Source organism: Pungitius pungitius, chromosome 12, assembly GCF_949316345.1.
Source record: "Pungitius pungitius chromosome 12, fPunPun2.1, whole genome shotgun sequence".
NCBI lineage: Eukaryota > Metazoa > Chordata > Actinopteri > Perciformes > Gasterosteidae > Pungitius > Pungitius pungitius.
This window is the reverse complement of record NC_084911.1, coordinates 14,064,269-14,076,347: the sequence shown is the minus strand read 5'-3', so window position 1 is coordinate 14,076,347 and position 12,079 is coordinate 14,064,269. Positions and strand designations below refer to the sequence as shown.

General features: G+C 39.9%; 65 non-coding genes across 65 annotated transcripts; all 65 read right to left on the bottom strand.

The window, feature by feature from the left end:
- Positions 1–83: 83 nt before the first annotated feature.
- Positions 84–154, bottom strand: trnag-ccc (transfer RNA glycine (anticodon CCC)). The gene has a single exon. It is a non-coding gene; the product is annotated as a tRNA-Gly (tRNA).
- A 283-nt stretch (positions 155–437) lies between these two features.
- trnag-ccc (transfer RNA glycine (anticodon CCC)) lies at positions 438–508 on the bottom strand. Its single transcript has one exon. It is a non-coding gene; the product is annotated as a tRNA-Gly (tRNA).
- Positions 509–614: 106 nt separating this feature from the next.
- trnag-ccc (transfer RNA glycine (anticodon CCC)) lies at positions 615–685 on the bottom strand. Its single transcript has one exon. It is a non-coding gene; the product is annotated as a tRNA-Gly (tRNA).
- A 106-nt stretch (positions 686–791) lies between these two features.
- Positions 792–862, bottom strand: trnag-ccc (transfer RNA glycine (anticodon CCC)). The gene has a single exon. It is a non-coding gene; the product is annotated as a tRNA-Gly (tRNA).
- Positions 863–968: 106 nt separating this feature from the next.
- On the bottom strand, positions 969–1,039 carry trnag-gcc (transfer RNA glycine (anticodon GCC)). Its single transcript has one exon. It is a non-coding gene; the product is annotated as a tRNA-Gly (tRNA).
- A 106-nt stretch (positions 1,040–1,145) lies between these two features.
- trnag-ccc (transfer RNA glycine (anticodon CCC)) lies at positions 1,146–1,216 on the bottom strand. Its single transcript has one exon. It is a non-coding gene; the product is annotated as a tRNA-Gly (tRNA).
- Positions 1,217–1,322: 106 nt separating this feature from the next.
- Positions 1,323–1,393, bottom strand: trnag-ccc (transfer RNA glycine (anticodon CCC)). Its single transcript has one exon. It is a non-coding gene; the product is annotated as a tRNA-Gly (tRNA).
- A 106-nt stretch (positions 1,394–1,499) lies between these two features.
- On the bottom strand, positions 1,500–1,570 carry trnag-gcc (transfer RNA glycine (anticodon GCC)). The gene has a single exon. It is a non-coding gene; the product is annotated as a tRNA-Gly (tRNA).
- Positions 1,571–1,676: 106 nt separating this feature from the next.
- On the bottom strand, positions 1,677–1,747 carry trnag-ccc (transfer RNA glycine (anticodon CCC)). The gene has a single exon. It is a non-coding gene; the product is annotated as a tRNA-Gly (tRNA).
- A 106-nt stretch (positions 1,748–1,853) lies between these two features.
- Positions 1,854–1,924, bottom strand: trnag-ccc (transfer RNA glycine (anticodon CCC)). The gene has a single exon. It is a non-coding gene; the product is annotated as a tRNA-Gly (tRNA).
- Positions 1,925–2,030: 106 nt separating this feature from the next.
- trnag-gcc (transfer RNA glycine (anticodon GCC)) lies at positions 2,031–2,101 on the bottom strand. The gene has a single exon. It is a non-coding gene; the product is annotated as a tRNA-Gly (tRNA).
- A 106-nt stretch (positions 2,102–2,207) lies between these two features.
- On the bottom strand, positions 2,208–2,278 carry trnag-gcc (transfer RNA glycine (anticodon GCC)). Its single transcript has one exon. It is a non-coding gene; the product is annotated as a tRNA-Gly (tRNA).
- Positions 2,279–2,384: 106 nt separating this feature from the next.
- On the bottom strand, positions 2,385–2,455 carry trnag-ccc (transfer RNA glycine (anticodon CCC)). Its single transcript has one exon. It is a non-coding gene; the product is annotated as a tRNA-Gly (tRNA).
- Positions 2,456–2,561: 106 nt separating this feature from the next.
- On the bottom strand, positions 2,562–2,632 carry trnag-gcc (transfer RNA glycine (anticodon GCC)). The gene has a single exon. It is a non-coding gene; the product is annotated as a tRNA-Gly (tRNA).
- A 106-nt stretch (positions 2,633–2,738) lies between these two features.
- trnag-ccc (transfer RNA glycine (anticodon CCC)) lies at positions 2,739–2,809 on the bottom strand. The gene has a single exon. It is a non-coding gene; the product is annotated as a tRNA-Gly (tRNA).
- Positions 2,810–2,915: 106 nt separating this feature from the next.
- On the bottom strand, positions 2,916–2,986 carry trnag-ccc (transfer RNA glycine (anticodon CCC)). The gene has a single exon. It is a non-coding gene; the product is annotated as a tRNA-Gly (tRNA).
- A 106-nt stretch (positions 2,987–3,092) lies between these two features.
- Positions 3,093–3,163, bottom strand: trnag-gcc (transfer RNA glycine (anticodon GCC)). Its single transcript has one exon. It is a non-coding gene; the product is annotated as a tRNA-Gly (tRNA).
- A 106-nt stretch (positions 3,164–3,269) lies between these two features.
- trnag-ccc (transfer RNA glycine (anticodon CCC)) lies at positions 3,270–3,340 on the bottom strand. The gene has a single exon. It is a non-coding gene; the product is annotated as a tRNA-Gly (tRNA).
- Positions 3,341–3,446: 106 nt separating this feature from the next.
- Positions 3,447–3,517, bottom strand: trnag-ccc (transfer RNA glycine (anticodon CCC)). Its single transcript has one exon. It is a non-coding gene; the product is annotated as a tRNA-Gly (tRNA).
- Positions 3,518–3,623: 106 nt separating this feature from the next.
- trnag-gcc (transfer RNA glycine (anticodon GCC)) lies at positions 3,624–3,694 on the bottom strand. The gene has a single exon. It is a non-coding gene; the product is annotated as a tRNA-Gly (tRNA).
- A 106-nt stretch (positions 3,695–3,800) lies between these two features.
- Positions 3,801–3,871, bottom strand: trnag-ccc (transfer RNA glycine (anticodon CCC)). Its single transcript has one exon. It is a non-coding gene; the product is annotated as a tRNA-Gly (tRNA).
- A 106-nt stretch (positions 3,872–3,977) lies between these two features.
- Positions 3,978–4,048, bottom strand: trnag-gcc (transfer RNA glycine (anticodon GCC)). Its single transcript has one exon. It is a non-coding gene; the product is annotated as a tRNA-Gly (tRNA).
- A 106-nt stretch (positions 4,049–4,154) lies between these two features.
- trnag-ccc (transfer RNA glycine (anticodon CCC)) lies at positions 4,155–4,225 on the bottom strand. The gene has a single exon. It is a non-coding gene; the product is annotated as a tRNA-Gly (tRNA).
- A 106-nt stretch (positions 4,226–4,331) lies between these two features.
- On the bottom strand, positions 4,332–4,402 carry trnag-gcc (transfer RNA glycine (anticodon GCC)). Its single transcript has one exon. It is a non-coding gene; the product is annotated as a tRNA-Gly (tRNA).
- A 106-nt stretch (positions 4,403–4,508) lies between these two features.
- trnag-ccc (transfer RNA glycine (anticodon CCC)) lies at positions 4,509–4,579 on the bottom strand. Its single transcript has one exon. It is a non-coding gene; the product is annotated as a tRNA-Gly (tRNA).
- A 106-nt stretch (positions 4,580–4,685) lies between these two features.
- On the bottom strand, positions 4,686–4,756 carry trnag-ccc (transfer RNA glycine (anticodon CCC)). Its single transcript has one exon. It is a non-coding gene; the product is annotated as a tRNA-Gly (tRNA).
- A 106-nt stretch (positions 4,757–4,862) lies between these two features.
- Positions 4,863–4,933, bottom strand: trnag-ccc (transfer RNA glycine (anticodon CCC)). The gene has a single exon. It is a non-coding gene; the product is annotated as a tRNA-Gly (tRNA).
- Positions 4,934–5,039: 106 nt separating this feature from the next.
- Positions 5,040–5,110, bottom strand: trnag-gcc (transfer RNA glycine (anticodon GCC)). The gene has a single exon. It is a non-coding gene; the product is annotated as a tRNA-Gly (tRNA).
- Positions 5,111–5,216: 106 nt separating this feature from the next.
- Positions 5,217–5,287, bottom strand: trnag-ccc (transfer RNA glycine (anticodon CCC)). Its single transcript has one exon. It is a non-coding gene; the product is annotated as a tRNA-Gly (tRNA).
- Positions 5,288–5,393: 106 nt separating this feature from the next.
- On the bottom strand, positions 5,394–5,464 carry trnag-ccc (transfer RNA glycine (anticodon CCC)). The gene has a single exon. It is a non-coding gene; the product is annotated as a tRNA-Gly (tRNA).
- A 106-nt stretch (positions 5,465–5,570) lies between these two features.
- On the bottom strand, positions 5,571–5,641 carry trnag-ccc (transfer RNA glycine (anticodon CCC)). Its single transcript has one exon. It is a non-coding gene; the product is annotated as a tRNA-Gly (tRNA).
- Positions 5,642–5,747: 106 nt separating this feature from the next.
- Positions 5,748–5,818, bottom strand: trnag-gcc (transfer RNA glycine (anticodon GCC)). Its single transcript has one exon. It is a non-coding gene; the product is annotated as a tRNA-Gly (tRNA).
- Positions 5,819–5,924: 106 nt separating this feature from the next.
- trnag-gcc (transfer RNA glycine (anticodon GCC)) lies at positions 5,925–5,995 on the bottom strand. Its single transcript has one exon. It is a non-coding gene; the product is annotated as a tRNA-Gly (tRNA).
- Positions 5,996–6,101: 106 nt separating this feature from the next.
- On the bottom strand, positions 6,102–6,172 carry trnag-ccc (transfer RNA glycine (anticodon CCC)). The gene has a single exon. It is a non-coding gene; the product is annotated as a tRNA-Gly (tRNA).
- Positions 6,173–6,278: 106 nt separating this feature from the next.
- On the bottom strand, positions 6,279–6,349 carry trnag-ccc (transfer RNA glycine (anticodon CCC)). The gene has a single exon. It is a non-coding gene; the product is annotated as a tRNA-Gly (tRNA).
- A 106-nt stretch (positions 6,350–6,455) lies between these two features.
- On the bottom strand, positions 6,456–6,526 carry trnag-ccc (transfer RNA glycine (anticodon CCC)). Its single transcript has one exon. It is a non-coding gene; the product is annotated as a tRNA-Gly (tRNA).
- Positions 6,527–6,632: 106 nt separating this feature from the next.
- On the bottom strand, positions 6,633–6,703 carry trnag-gcc (transfer RNA glycine (anticodon GCC)). The gene has a single exon. It is a non-coding gene; the product is annotated as a tRNA-Gly (tRNA).
- A 106-nt stretch (positions 6,704–6,809) lies between these two features.
- trnag-ccc (transfer RNA glycine (anticodon CCC)) lies at positions 6,810–6,880 on the bottom strand. The gene has a single exon. It is a non-coding gene; the product is annotated as a tRNA-Gly (tRNA).
- A 106-nt stretch (positions 6,881–6,986) lies between these two features.
- Positions 6,987–7,057, bottom strand: trnag-ccc (transfer RNA glycine (anticodon CCC)). The gene has a single exon. It is a non-coding gene; the product is annotated as a tRNA-Gly (tRNA).
- Positions 7,058–7,163: 106 nt separating this feature from the next.
- Positions 7,164–7,234, bottom strand: trnag-ccc (transfer RNA glycine (anticodon CCC)). The gene has a single exon. It is a non-coding gene; the product is annotated as a tRNA-Gly (tRNA).
- A 106-nt stretch (positions 7,235–7,340) lies between these two features.
- trnag-gcc (transfer RNA glycine (anticodon GCC)) lies at positions 7,341–7,411 on the bottom strand. Its single transcript has one exon. It is a non-coding gene; the product is annotated as a tRNA-Gly (tRNA).
- A 106-nt stretch (positions 7,412–7,517) lies between these two features.
- trnag-gcc (transfer RNA glycine (anticodon GCC)) lies at positions 7,518–7,588 on the bottom strand. The gene has a single exon. It is a non-coding gene; the product is annotated as a tRNA-Gly (tRNA).
- Positions 7,589–7,694: 106 nt separating this feature from the next.
- trnag-ccc (transfer RNA glycine (anticodon CCC)) lies at positions 7,695–7,765 on the bottom strand. Its single transcript has one exon. It is a non-coding gene; the product is annotated as a tRNA-Gly (tRNA).
- Positions 7,766–7,871: 106 nt separating this feature from the next.
- On the bottom strand, positions 7,872–7,942 carry trnag-ccc (transfer RNA glycine (anticodon CCC)). The gene has a single exon. It is a non-coding gene; the product is annotated as a tRNA-Gly (tRNA).
- A 106-nt stretch (positions 7,943–8,048) lies between these two features.
- trnag-ccc (transfer RNA glycine (anticodon CCC)) lies at positions 8,049–8,119 on the bottom strand. The gene has a single exon. It is a non-coding gene; the product is annotated as a tRNA-Gly (tRNA).
- A 106-nt stretch (positions 8,120–8,225) lies between these two features.
- On the bottom strand, positions 8,226–8,296 carry trnag-gcc (transfer RNA glycine (anticodon GCC)). Its single transcript has one exon. It is a non-coding gene; the product is annotated as a tRNA-Gly (tRNA).
- A 106-nt stretch (positions 8,297–8,402) lies between these two features.
- trnag-ccc (transfer RNA glycine (anticodon CCC)) lies at positions 8,403–8,473 on the bottom strand. Its single transcript has one exon. It is a non-coding gene; the product is annotated as a tRNA-Gly (tRNA).
- Positions 8,474–8,756: 283 nt separating this feature from the next.
- On the bottom strand, positions 8,757–8,827 carry trnag-ccc (transfer RNA glycine (anticodon CCC)). Its single transcript has one exon. It is a non-coding gene; the product is annotated as a tRNA-Gly (tRNA).
- A 106-nt stretch (positions 8,828–8,933) lies between these two features.
- trnag-ccc (transfer RNA glycine (anticodon CCC)) lies at positions 8,934–9,004 on the bottom strand. The gene has a single exon. It is a non-coding gene; the product is annotated as a tRNA-Gly (tRNA).
- Positions 9,005–9,110: 106 nt separating this feature from the next.
- On the bottom strand, positions 9,111–9,181 carry trnag-ccc (transfer RNA glycine (anticodon CCC)). The gene has a single exon. It is a non-coding gene; the product is annotated as a tRNA-Gly (tRNA).
- A 106-nt stretch (positions 9,182–9,287) lies between these two features.
- Positions 9,288–9,358, bottom strand: trnag-gcc (transfer RNA glycine (anticodon GCC)). The gene has a single exon. It is a non-coding gene; the product is annotated as a tRNA-Gly (tRNA).
- Positions 9,359–9,641: 283 nt separating this feature from the next.
- trnag-ccc (transfer RNA glycine (anticodon CCC)) lies at positions 9,642–9,712 on the bottom strand. The gene has a single exon. It is a non-coding gene; the product is annotated as a tRNA-Gly (tRNA).
- A 106-nt stretch (positions 9,713–9,818) lies between these two features.
- trnag-ccc (transfer RNA glycine (anticodon CCC)) lies at positions 9,819–9,889 on the bottom strand. The gene has a single exon. It is a non-coding gene; the product is annotated as a tRNA-Gly (tRNA).
- Positions 9,890–9,995: 106 nt separating this feature from the next.
- trnag-ccc (transfer RNA glycine (anticodon CCC)) lies at positions 9,996–10,066 on the bottom strand. The gene has a single exon. It is a non-coding gene; the product is annotated as a tRNA-Gly (tRNA).
- A 106-nt stretch (positions 10,067–10,172) lies between these two features.
- On the bottom strand, positions 10,173–10,243 carry trnag-ccc (transfer RNA glycine (anticodon CCC)). Its single transcript has one exon. It is a non-coding gene; the product is annotated as a tRNA-Gly (tRNA).
- A 106-nt stretch (positions 10,244–10,349) lies between these two features.
- Positions 10,350–10,420, bottom strand: trnag-ccc (transfer RNA glycine (anticodon CCC)). Its single transcript has one exon. It is a non-coding gene; the product is annotated as a tRNA-Gly (tRNA).
- A 106-nt stretch (positions 10,421–10,526) lies between these two features.
- On the bottom strand, positions 10,527–10,597 carry trnag-gcc (transfer RNA glycine (anticodon GCC)). The gene has a single exon. It is a non-coding gene; the product is annotated as a tRNA-Gly (tRNA).
- Positions 10,598–10,703: 106 nt separating this feature from the next.
- Positions 10,704–10,774, bottom strand: trnag-gcc (transfer RNA glycine (anticodon GCC)). Its single transcript has one exon. It is a non-coding gene; the product is annotated as a tRNA-Gly (tRNA).
- Positions 10,775–10,880: 106 nt separating this feature from the next.
- trnag-ccc (transfer RNA glycine (anticodon CCC)) lies at positions 10,881–10,951 on the bottom strand. Its single transcript has one exon. It is a non-coding gene; the product is annotated as a tRNA-Gly (tRNA).
- Positions 10,952–11,057: 106 nt separating this feature from the next.
- Positions 11,058–11,128, bottom strand: trnag-gcc (transfer RNA glycine (anticodon GCC)). Its single transcript has one exon. It is a non-coding gene; the product is annotated as a tRNA-Gly (tRNA).
- A 106-nt stretch (positions 11,129–11,234) lies between these two features.
- Positions 11,235–11,305, bottom strand: trnag-ccc (transfer RNA glycine (anticodon CCC)). The gene has a single exon. It is a non-coding gene; the product is annotated as a tRNA-Gly (tRNA).
- Positions 11,306–11,411: 106 nt separating this feature from the next.
- Positions 11,412–11,482, bottom strand: trnag-ccc (transfer RNA glycine (anticodon CCC)). Its single transcript has one exon. It is a non-coding gene; the product is annotated as a tRNA-Gly (tRNA).
- A 106-nt stretch (positions 11,483–11,588) lies between these two features.
- trnag-gcc (transfer RNA glycine (anticodon GCC)) lies at positions 11,589–11,659 on the bottom strand. The gene has a single exon. It is a non-coding gene; the product is annotated as a tRNA-Gly (tRNA).
- Positions 11,660–11,765: 106 nt separating this feature from the next.
- On the bottom strand, positions 11,766–11,836 carry trnag-ccc (transfer RNA glycine (anticodon CCC)). Its single transcript has one exon. It is a non-coding gene; the product is annotated as a tRNA-Gly (tRNA).
- Positions 11,837–11,942: 106 nt separating this feature from the next.
- trnag-ccc (transfer RNA glycine (anticodon CCC)) lies at positions 11,943–12,013 on the bottom strand. The gene has a single exon. It is a non-coding gene; the product is annotated as a tRNA-Gly (tRNA).
- Positions 12,014–12,079: the final 66 nt, after the last annotated feature.

Genomic DNA, 12,079 nt, shown 5'->3' with positions numbered 1-12,079 from the left:
GAGATTTCAAAATGGCCGCATATGGACACGATGAACAAATAAAAAACTCTTAAAAGGACATTTTATTGAAGCAACAGTTATTCTGCACTGGCTGGGAATCGGACCCAGTTCTCTCGCATGGGAAGCGAGAATTCTACCATTGAACCACCAATGCTGATACAGAAAAATATAGGGCAAGAGATTTCAAAATAGCCGCCTATGGACACGATGAACAAATAAAAAAGTCTGAAAAGGACATTTTATTGAAGCGAAAGTTATTCTGCACTGGCTGGGAATCGAGCCAGATCTCTCGCTTGGCAAGCGAGAAGTCTACCATTGAACCACCAATGCTTAAACGACAAAATATAGGGCAAGAGATTTCAAAAGGGCCGCCTATGGACATGATGAACAATTAAAAAACTGTAAAAAGGACAATTTTATTGACGCGAAAGTTATTCTGCACTGGCTGGGAATCGGACCCAGTTCTCTCGCATGGGAAGCGAGTATTCTACCATTGAACCACCAATGCTTATACGACAAAATATAGGTCAAGAGATTTCAAAATGGCCGCATATGGACGTGATGAACAAATAAAAAACTCTTAAAAGGACATTTTATTGAAGCTAAAGTTATTCTGCACTGGCTGGGAATCGGACACAGATCTCTCGCATGGGAAGCGAGTATTCTACCATTGAACCACCAATGCTTATACGACAAAATATAGGTCAAGAGATTTCAAAATGGCTGCATATGGACGTGATGAACAAATAAAAAACTCTTAAAAGGACATTTTATTGAAGCAACAGTTATTCTGCACTGGCTGGGAATCGGACCCAGATCTCTCGCATGGGAAGCGAGAATTCTACCATTGAACCACCAATGCTGATACAGAAAAATATAGGGCAAAAGATTTCAAAATAGCCGCCTATGGACACGATGAACAAATAAAAAATTCTGAAAAGGTCATTTTATTGAAGCAACAGTTATTCTGCACTGGCTGGGAATCGGACCCAGATCTCTCGCATGGCAAGCGAGAATTCTACCATTGAACCACCAATGCTTATACGACAAAATATAGGTCAAGAGATTTCAAAATGGCTGCATATGGACGTGATGAACAAATAAAAAACTCTTAAAAGGACATTTTATTGAAGCAACAGTTATTCTGCACTGGCTGGGAATCGGACCCAGATCTCTCGCATGGGAAGCGAGAATTCCACCATTGAACCACCAATGCTGATACAGAAAAATATAGGGCAAGAGATTTCAAAATAGCCGCCTATGGACACGATGAACAAATAAAAAATTCTGAAAAGGTAATTTTATTGAAGCAACAGTTATTCTGCACTAGCTGGGAATCGGACCCAGATCTCTCGCATGGGAAGCGAGAATTCTACCATTGAACCACCAATGCTGATACAGAAAAATATAGGGCAAAAGATTTCAAAATACCCGCCTATGGACACGATGAACAAATAAAAAATTCTGAAAAGGTAATTTTATTGAAGCAACAGTTATTCTGCACTGGCTGGGAATCGGACCCAGATCTCTCGCATGGCAAGCGAGAATTCTACCATTGAACCACCAATGCTTATACGACAAAATATAGGTCAAGAGATTTCAAAATGGCTGCATATGGACGTGATGAACAAATAAAAAACTCTTAAAAGGACATTTTATTGAAGCAACAGTTATTCTGCACTGGCTGGGAATCGGACCCAGATCTCTCGCATGGGAAGCGAGAATTCTACCATTGAACCACCAATGCTGATACAGAAAAATATAGGGCAAGAGATTTCAAAATAGCCGCCTATGGACACGATGAACAAATAAAAAATTCTGAAAAGGTAATTTTATTGAAGCAACAGTTATTCTGCACTAGCTGGGAATCGGACCCAGATCTCTCGCATGGGAAGCGAGAATTCTACCATTGAACCACCAATGCTGATACAGAAAAATATAGGGCAAAAGATTTCAAAATAGCCGCCTATGGACACGATGAACAAATAAAAAATTCTGAAAAGGTAATTTTATTGAATCAACAGTTATTCTGCACTGGCTGGGAATCGGACCCAGATCTCTCGCATGGCAAGCGAGAATTCTACCATTGAACCACCAATGCTTATACGACAAAATATAGGTCAAGAGATTTCAAAATGGCTGCATATGGACGTGATGAACAAATAAAAAACTCTTAAAAGGACATTTTATTGAAGCAACAGTTATTCTGCACTGGCTGGGAATCGGACCCAGATCTCTCGCATGGCAAGCGAGAATTCTACCATTGAACCACCAATGCTTTTACGACAAAATATAGGTCAAGAGATTTCAAAATGGCCGCATATGGACACGATGAACAAATAAAAAACTCTTAAAAGGACATTTTATTGAAGCTAAAGTTATTCTGCACTGGCTGGGAATCGGACCCAGTTCTCTCGCATGGGAAGCGAGTATTCTACCATTGAACCACCAATGCATATACGACAAAATATAGGTCAAGAGATTTCAAAATGGCCGCATATGGACGTGATGAACAAATAAAAAACTCTTAAAAGGACATTTTATTGAAGCAACAGTTATTCTGCACTGGCTGGGAATCGGACCCAGATCTCTCGCATGGCAAGCGAGAATTCTACCATTGAACCACCAATGCTGATACAGAAAAATATAGGGCAAGAGATTTCAAAATAGCCGCCTATGGACACGATGAACAAATAAAAAACTCTGAAAAGGACATTATATTGAAGCAAAAGTTATTCTGCACTGGCTAGGAATCGGACCCAGTTCTCTCGCATGGGAAGCGAGTATTCTACCATTGAACCACCAATGCTTATACGACAAAATATAGGTCAAGAGATTTCAAAATGGCTGCATATGGACCTGATGAACAAATGAAAAATTCTGAAAAGGTAATTTTATTGAAGCAACAGTTATTCTGCACTAGCTGGGAATCGGACCCAGATCTCTCGCACGGGAAGCGAGAATTCTACCATTGAACCACCAATGCTGATACAGAAAAATATAGGGCAAAAGATTTCAAAATAGCCGCCTATGGACACGATGAACAAATAAAAAATTCTGAAAAGGTAATTTTATTGAAGCAACAGTTATTCTGCACTGGCTGGGAATCGGACCCAGATCTCTCGCATGGCAAGCGAGAATTCTACCATTGAACCACCAATGCTTATACGACAAAATATAGGTCAAGAGATTTCAAAATGGCTGCATATGGACGTGATGAACAAATAAAAAACTCTTAAAAGGACATTTTATTGAAGCAACAGTTATTCTGCACTGGCTGGGAATCAGACCCAGATCTCTCGCATGGGAAGCGAGAATTCTACCATTGAACCACCAATGCTGATACAGAAAAATATAGGGCAAGAGATTTCAAAATAGCCGCCTATGGACACGATGAACAAATAAAAAATTCTGAAAAGGTAATTTTATTGAAGCAACAGTTATTCTGCACTAGCTGGGAATCGGACCCAGATCTCTCGCATGGGAAGCCAGAATTCTACCATTGAACCACCAATGCTGATACAGAAAAATATAGGGCAAAAGATTTCAAAATAGCCGCCTATGGACACGATGAACAAATAAAAAATTCTGAAAAGGTAATTTTATTGAAGCAACAGTTATTCTGCACTGGCTGGGAATCGGACCCAGATCTCTCGCATGGCAAGCGAGAATTCTACCATTGAACCACCAATGCTTATACGACAAAATATAGGTCAAGAGATTTCAAAATGGCTGCATATGGACGTGATGAACAAATAAAAAACTCTTAAAAGGACATTTTATTGAAGCAACAGTTATTCTGCACTGGCTGGGAATCGGACCCAGATCTCTCGCATGGGAAGCGAGAATTCTACCATTGAACCACCAATGCTGATACAGAAAAATATAGGGCAAGAGATTTCAAAATAGCCGCCTATGGACACGATGAACAAATAAAAAATTCTGAAAAGGTAATTTTATTGAAGCAACAGTTATTCTGCACTGGCTGGGAATCGGACCCAGATCTCTCGCATGGCAAGCGAGAATTCTACCATTGAACCACCAATGCTTATACAACGAAATATAGGTCAAGAGATTTCAAAATGGCTGCATATGGACGTGATGAACAAATAAAAAACTCTTAAAAGGACATTTTATTGAAGCAACAGTTATTCTGCACTGGCTGGGAATCGGACCCAGATCTCTTGCATGGGAAGCGAGAATTCTACCATTGAACCACCAATGCTTATACGACAAAATATAGGTCAAGAGATTTCAAAATGGCCGCATATGGACGTGATGAACAAATAAAAAACTCTTAAAAGGACATTTTATTGAAGCAACAGTTATTCTGCACTGGCTGGGAATCGGACCCAGATCTCTCGCATGGCAAGCGAGAATTCTACCATTGAACCACCAATGCTGATACAGAAAAATATAGGGCAAGAGATTTCAAAATGGCTGCATATGGACGTGATGAACAAATAAAAAACTCTTAAAAGGACATTTTATTAAAGCAACAGTTATTCTGCACTGGCTGGGAATCGGACCCAGATCTCTCGCATGGGAAGCAAGAATTCTACCATTGAACCACCAATGCTGATACAGAAAAATATAGGTCAAGAGATTTCAAAATGGCCGCATATGGACGTGATGAACAAATAAAAAACTCTTAAAAGGACATTTTATTGAAGCGAAAGTTATTCTGCACTGGCTGGGAATCGGACCCAGATCTCTTGCATGGGAAGCGAGAATTCTACCATTGAACCACCAATGCTGATACAGAAAAATATAGGTCAAGAGATTTCAAAATGGCCGCATATGGACGTGATGAACAAATAAAAAACTCTTAAAAGGACATTTTATTGAAGCAACAGTTATTCTGCACTGGCTGGGAATCGGACCCAGATCTCTTGCATGGGAAGCGAGAATTCTACCATTGAACCACCAATGCTTATACGACAAAATATAGGTCAAGAGATTTCAAAATGGCCGCATATGGACGTGATGAACAAATAAAAAACTCTTAAAAGGACATTTTATTGAAGCAACAGTTATTCTGCACTGGCTGGGAATCGGACCCAGATCTCTCGCATGGCAAGCGAGAATTCTACCATTGAACCACCAATGCTGATACAGAAAAATATAGGGCAAGAGATTTCAAAATGGCTGCATATGGACGTGATGAACAAATAAAAAACTCTTAAAAGGACATTTTATTAAAGCAACAGTTATTCTGCACTGGCTGGGAATCGGACCCAGATCTCTCGCATGGGAAGCAAGAATTCTACCATTGAACCACCAATGCTGATACAGAAAAATATAGGTCAAGAGATTTCAAAATGGCCGCATATGGACGTGATGAACAAATAAAAAACTCTTAAAAGGACATTTTATTGAAGCGAAAGTTATTCTGCACTGGCTGGGAATCGGACCCAGATCTCTCGCATGGGAAGCGAGAATTCTACCATTGAACCACCAATGCTGATACAGAAAAATATAGGGCAAGAGATTTCAAAATAGCCGCCTATGGACACGATGAACAAATAAAAAATTCTGAAAAGGTAATTTTATTGAAGCAACAGTTATTCTGCACTAGCTGGGAATCGGACCCAGATCTCTCGCATGGGAAGCGAGAATTCTACCATTGAACCACCAATGCTGATACAGAAAAATATAGGGCAAAAGATTTCAAAATAGCCGCCTATGGACACGATGAACAAATAAAAAATTCTGAAAAGGTAATTTTATTGAAGCAACAGTTATTCTGCACTGGCTGGGAATCGGACCCAGATCTCTCGCATGGCAAGCGAGAATTCTACCATTGAACCACCAATGCGTATACGACTAAATATAGGTCAAGAGATTTCAAAATGGCCGCATATGGACGTGATGAACCAATAAAAAACTCTTAAAAGGACATTTTATTGAAGCGAAAGTTATTCTGCACTGGCTGGGAATCGGACCCAGATCTCTCGCATGGCAAGCGAGAATTCTACCATTGAACCACCAATGCGTATACGACAAAATATAGGTCAAGAGATTTCAAAATGGCCGCATATGGACGTGATGAACAAATAAAAAACTCTTAAAAGGACATTTTATTGAAGCGAAAGTTATTCTGCACTGGCTGGGAATCGGACCCAGATCTCTCGCATGGGAAGCGAGAATTCTACCATTGAACCACCAATGCTGATACAGAAAAATATAGGGCAAGAGATTTCAAAATAGCCGCCTATGGACACGATGAACAAATAAAAAACTCTGAAAAGGACATTTTATTGAAGCAACAGTTATTCTGCACTGGCTGGGAATCGGACCCAGATCTCTCGCATGGGAAGCAAGAATTCTACCATTGAACCACCAATGCTGATACAGAAAAATATAGGGCAAGAGATTTCAAAATAGCCGCCTATGGACACGATGAACAAATAAAAAATTCTGAAAAGGTAATTTTATTGAAGCAACAGTTATTCTGCACTAGCTGGGAATCGGACCCAGATCTCTCGCATGGGAAGCGAGAATTCTACCATTGAACCACCAATGCTGATACAGAAAAATATAGGGCAAAAGATTTCAAAATAGCCGCCTATGGACACGATGAACAAATAAAAAATTCTGAAAAGGTAATTTTATTGAAGCAACAGTTATTCTGCACTGGCTGGGAATCGGACCCAGATCTCTCGCATGGCAAGCGAGAATTCTACCATTGAACCACCAATGCGTATACGACAAAATATAGGTCAAGAGATTTCAAAATGGCCGCATATGGACGTGATGAACCAATAAAAAACTCTTAAAAGGACATTTTATTGAAGCGAAAGTTATTCTGCACTGGCTGGGAATCGGACCCAGATCTCTCGCATGGGAAGCGAGAATTCTACCATTGAACCACCAATGCTGATACAGAAAAATATAGGGCAAGAGATTTCAAAATAGCCGCCTATGGACACGATGAACAAATAAAAAACTCTGAAAAGGACATTTTATTGAAGCAACAGTTATTCTGCACTGGCTGGGAATCGGACCCAGATCTCTCGCATGGGAAGCAAGAATTCTACCATTGAACCACCAATGCTGATACAGAAAAATATAGGGCAAGAGATTTCAAAATAGCCGCCTATGGACACGATGAACAAATAAAAAATTCTGAAAAGGTAATTTTATTGAAGCAACAGTTATTCTGCACTAGCTGGGAATCGGACCCAGATCTCTCGCATGGGAAGCGAGAATTCTACCATTGAACCACCAATGCTGATACAGAAAAATATAGGGCAAAAGATTTCAAAATAGCCGCCTATGGACACGATGAACAAATAAAAAATTCTGAAAAGGTAATTTTATTGAAGCAACAGTTATTCTGCACTGGCTGGGAATCGGACCCAGATCTCTCGCATGGCAAGCGAGAATTCTACCATTGAACCACCAATGCGTATACGACTAAATATAGGTCAAGAGATTTCAAAATGGCCGCATATGGACGTGATGAACCAATAAAAAACTCTTAAAAGGACATTTTATTGAAGCGAAAGTTATTCTGCACTGGCTGGGAATCGGACCCAGATCTCTCGCATGGCAAGCGAGAATTCTACCATTGAACCACCAATGCGTATACGACAAAATATAGGTCAAGAGATTTCAAAATGGCCGCATATGGACGTGATGAACCAATAAAAAACTCTTAAAAGGACATTTTATTGAAGCGAAAGTTATTCTGCACTGGCTGGGAATCGGACCCAGATCTCTCGCATGGGAAGCGAGAATTCTACCATTGAACCACCAATGCTGATACAGAAAAATATAGGGCAAGAGATTTCAAAATAGCCGCCTATGGACACGATGAACAAATAAAAAACTCTGAAAAGGACATTTTATTGAAGCAACAGTTATTCTGCACTGGCTGGGAATCGGACCCAGATCTCTCGCATGGGAAGCAAGAATTCTACCATTGAACCACCAATGCTGATACAGAAAAATATAGGGCAAGAGATTTCAAAATAGCCGCCTATGGACACGATGAACAAATAAAAAATTCTGAAAAGGTAATTTTATTGAAGCAACAGTTATTCTGCACTAGCTGGGAATCGGACCCAGATCTCTCGCATGGGAAGCGAGAATTCTACCATTGAACCACCAATGCTGATACAGAAAAATATAGGGCAAAAGATTTCAAAATAGCCGCCTATGGACACGATGAACAAATAAAAAATTCTGAAAAGGTAATTTTATTGAAGCAACAGTTATTCTGCACTGGCTGGGAATCGGACCCAGATCTCTCGCATGGCAAGCGAGAATTCTACCATTGAACCACCAATGCTTTTACGACAAAATATAGGTCAAGAGATTTCAAAATGGCCGCATATGGACACGATGAACAAATAAAAAACTCTTAAAAGGACATTTTATTGAAGCAACAGTTATTCTGCACTGGCTGGGAATCGGACCCAGTTCTCTCGCATGGGAAGCGAGAATTCTACCATTGAACCACCAATGCTGATACAGAAAAATATAGGGCAAGAGATTTCAAAATAGCCGCCTATGGACACGATGAACAAATAAAAAAGTCTGAAAAGGACATTTTATTGAAGCGAAAGTTATTCTGCACTGGCTGGGAATCGAGCCAGATCTCTCGCTTGGCAAGCGAGAAGTCTACCATTGAACCACCAATGCTTAAACGACAAAATATAGGGCAAGAGATTTCAAAAGGGCCGCCTATGGACATGATGAACAATTAAAAAACTGTAAAAAGGACAATTTTATTGACGCGAAAGTTATTCTGCACTGGCTGGGAATCGGACCCAGTTCTCTCGCATGGGAAGCGAGTATTCTACCATTGAACCACCAATGCTTATACGACAAAATATAGGTCAAGAGATTTCAAAATGGCCGCATATGGACGTGATGAACAAATAAAAAACTCTTAAAAGGACATTTTATTGAAGCTAAAGTTATTCTGCACTGGCTGGGAATCGGACACAGATCTCTCGCATGGGAAGCGAGTATTCTACCATTGAACCACCAATGCTTATACGACAAAATATAGGTCAAGAGATTTCAAAATGGCTGCATATGGACGTGATGAACAAATAAAAAACTCTTAAAAGGACATTTTATTGAAGCAACAGTTATTCTGCACTGGCTGGGAATCGGACCCAGATCTCTCGCATGGGAAGCGAGAATTCTACCATTGAACCACCAATGCTGATACAGAAAAATATAGGGCAAAAGATTTCAAAATAGCCGCCTATGGACACGATGAACAAATAAAAAATTCTGAAAAGGTCATTTTATTGAAGCAACAGTTATTCTGCACTGGCTGGGAATCGGACCCAGATCTCTCGCATGGCAAGCGAGAATTCTACCATTGAACCACCAATGCTTATACGACAAAATATAGGTCAAGAGATTTCAAAATGGCTGCATATGGACGTGATGAACAAATAAAAAACTCTTAAAAGGACATTTTATTGAAGCAACAGTTATTCTGCACTGGCTGGGAATCGGACGCAGATCTCTCGCATGGGAAGCGAGAATTCCACCATTGAACCACCAATGCTGATACAGAAAAATATAGGGCAAGAGATTTCAAAATAGCCGCCTATGGACACGATGAACAAATAAAAAATTCTGAAAAGGTAATTTTATTGAAGCAACAGTTATTCTGCACTAGCTGGGAATCGGACCCAGATCTCTCGCATGGGAAGCGAGAATTCTACCATTGAACCACCAATGCTGATACAGAAAAATATAGGGCAAAAGATTTCAAAATACCCGCCTATGGACACGATGAACAAATAAAAAATTCTGAAAAGGTAATTTTATTGAAGCAACAGTTATTCTGCACTGGCTGGGAATCGGACCCAGATCTCTCGCATGGGAAGCGAGAATTCTACCATTGAACCACCAATGCTGATACAGAAAAATATAGGGCAAGAGATTTCAAAATAGCCGCCTATGGACACGATGAACAAATAAAAAATTCTGAAAAGGTAATTTTATTGAAGCAACAGTTATTCTGCACTAGCTGGGAATCGGACCCAGATCTCTCGCATGGGAAGCCAGAATTCTACCATTGAACCACCAATGCTTATACGACAAAATATAGGTCAAGAGATTTCAAAATGGCTGCATATGGACGTGATGAACAAATAAAAAACTCTTAAAAGGACATTTTATTGAAGCAACAGTTATTCTGCACTGGCTGGGAATCGGACCCAGATCTCTCGCATGGGAAGCGAGAATTCTACCATTGAACCACCAATGCTGATACAGAAAAATATAGGGCAAGAGATTTCAAAATAGCCGCCTATGGACACGATGAACAAATAAAAAATTCTGAAAAGGTAATTTTATTGAAGCAACAGTTATTCTGCACTAGCTGGGAATCGGACCCAGATCTCTCGCATGGGAAGCGAGAATTCTACCATTGAACCACCAATGCTGATACAGAAAAATATAGGGCAAAAGATTTCAAAATAGCCGCCTATGGACACGATGAACAAATAAAAAATTCTGAAAAGGTAATTTTATTGAATCAACAGTTATTCTGCACTGGCTGGGAATCGGACCCAGATCTCTCGCATGGCAAGCGAGAATTCTACCATTGAACCACCAATGCTTATACGACAAAATATAGGTCAAGAGATTTCAAAATGGCTGCATATGGACGTGATGAACAAATAAAAAACTCTTAAAAGGACATTTTATTGAAGCAACAGTTATTCTGCACTGGCTGGGAATCGGACCCAGATCTCTCGCATGGCAAGCGAGAATTCTACCATTGAACCACCAATGCTTTTACGACAAAATATAGGTCAAGAGATTTCAAAATGGCCGCATATGGACACGATGAACAAATAAAAAACTCTTAAAAGGACATTTTATTGAAGCTAAAGTTATTCTGCACTGGCTGGGAATCGGACCCAGTTCTCTCGCATGGGAAGCGAGTATTCTACCATTGAACCACCAATGCATATACGACAAAATATAGGTCAAGAGATTTCAAAATGGCCGCATATGGACGTGATGAACAAATAAAAAACTCTTAAAAGGACATTTTATTGAAGCAACAGTTATTCTGCACTGGCTGGGAATCGGACCCAGATCTCTCGCATGGCAAGCGAGAATTCTACCATTGAACCACCAATGCTGATACAGAAAAATATAGGGCAAGAGATTTCAAAATAGCCGCCTATGGACACGATGAACAAATAAAAAACTCTGAAAAGGACATTATATTGAAGCAAAAGTTATTCTGCACTGGCTAGGAATCGGACCCAGTTCTCTCGCATGGGAAGCGAGTATTCTACCATTGAACCACCAATGCTTATACGACAAAATATAGGTCAAGAGATTTCAAAATGGCTGCATATGGACCTGATGAACAAATGAAAAATTCTGAAAAGGTAATTTTATTGAAGCAACAGTTATTCTGCACTAGCTGGGAATCGGACCCAGATCTCTCGCACGGGAAGCGAGAATTCTACCATTGAACCACCAATGCTGATACAGAAAAATATAGGGCAAAAGATTTCAAAATAGCCGCCTATGGACACGATGAACAAATAAAAAATTCTGAAAAGGTAATTTTATTGAAGCAACAGTTATTCTGCACTGGCTGGGAATCGGACCCAGATCTCTCGCATGGCAAGCGAGAATTCTACCATTGAACCACCAATGCTTATACGACAAAATATAGGTCAAGAGATTTCAAAATGGCTGCATATGGACGTGATGAACAAATAAAAAACTCTTAAAAGGACATTTTATTGAAGCAACAGTTATTCTGCACTGGCTGGGAATCAGACCCAGATCTCTCGCATGGGAAGCGAGAATTCTACCATTGAACCACCAATGCTGATACAGAAAAATATAGGGCAAGAGATTTCAAAATAGCCGCCTATGGACACGATGAACAAATAAAAAATTCTGAAAAGGTAATTTTATTGAAGCAACAGTTATTCTGCACTAGCTGGGAATCGGACCCAGATCTCTCGCATGGGAAGCCAGAATTCTACCATTGAACCACCAATGCTGATACAGAAAAATATAGGGCAAAAGATTTCAAAATAGCCGCCTATGGACACGATGAACAAATAAA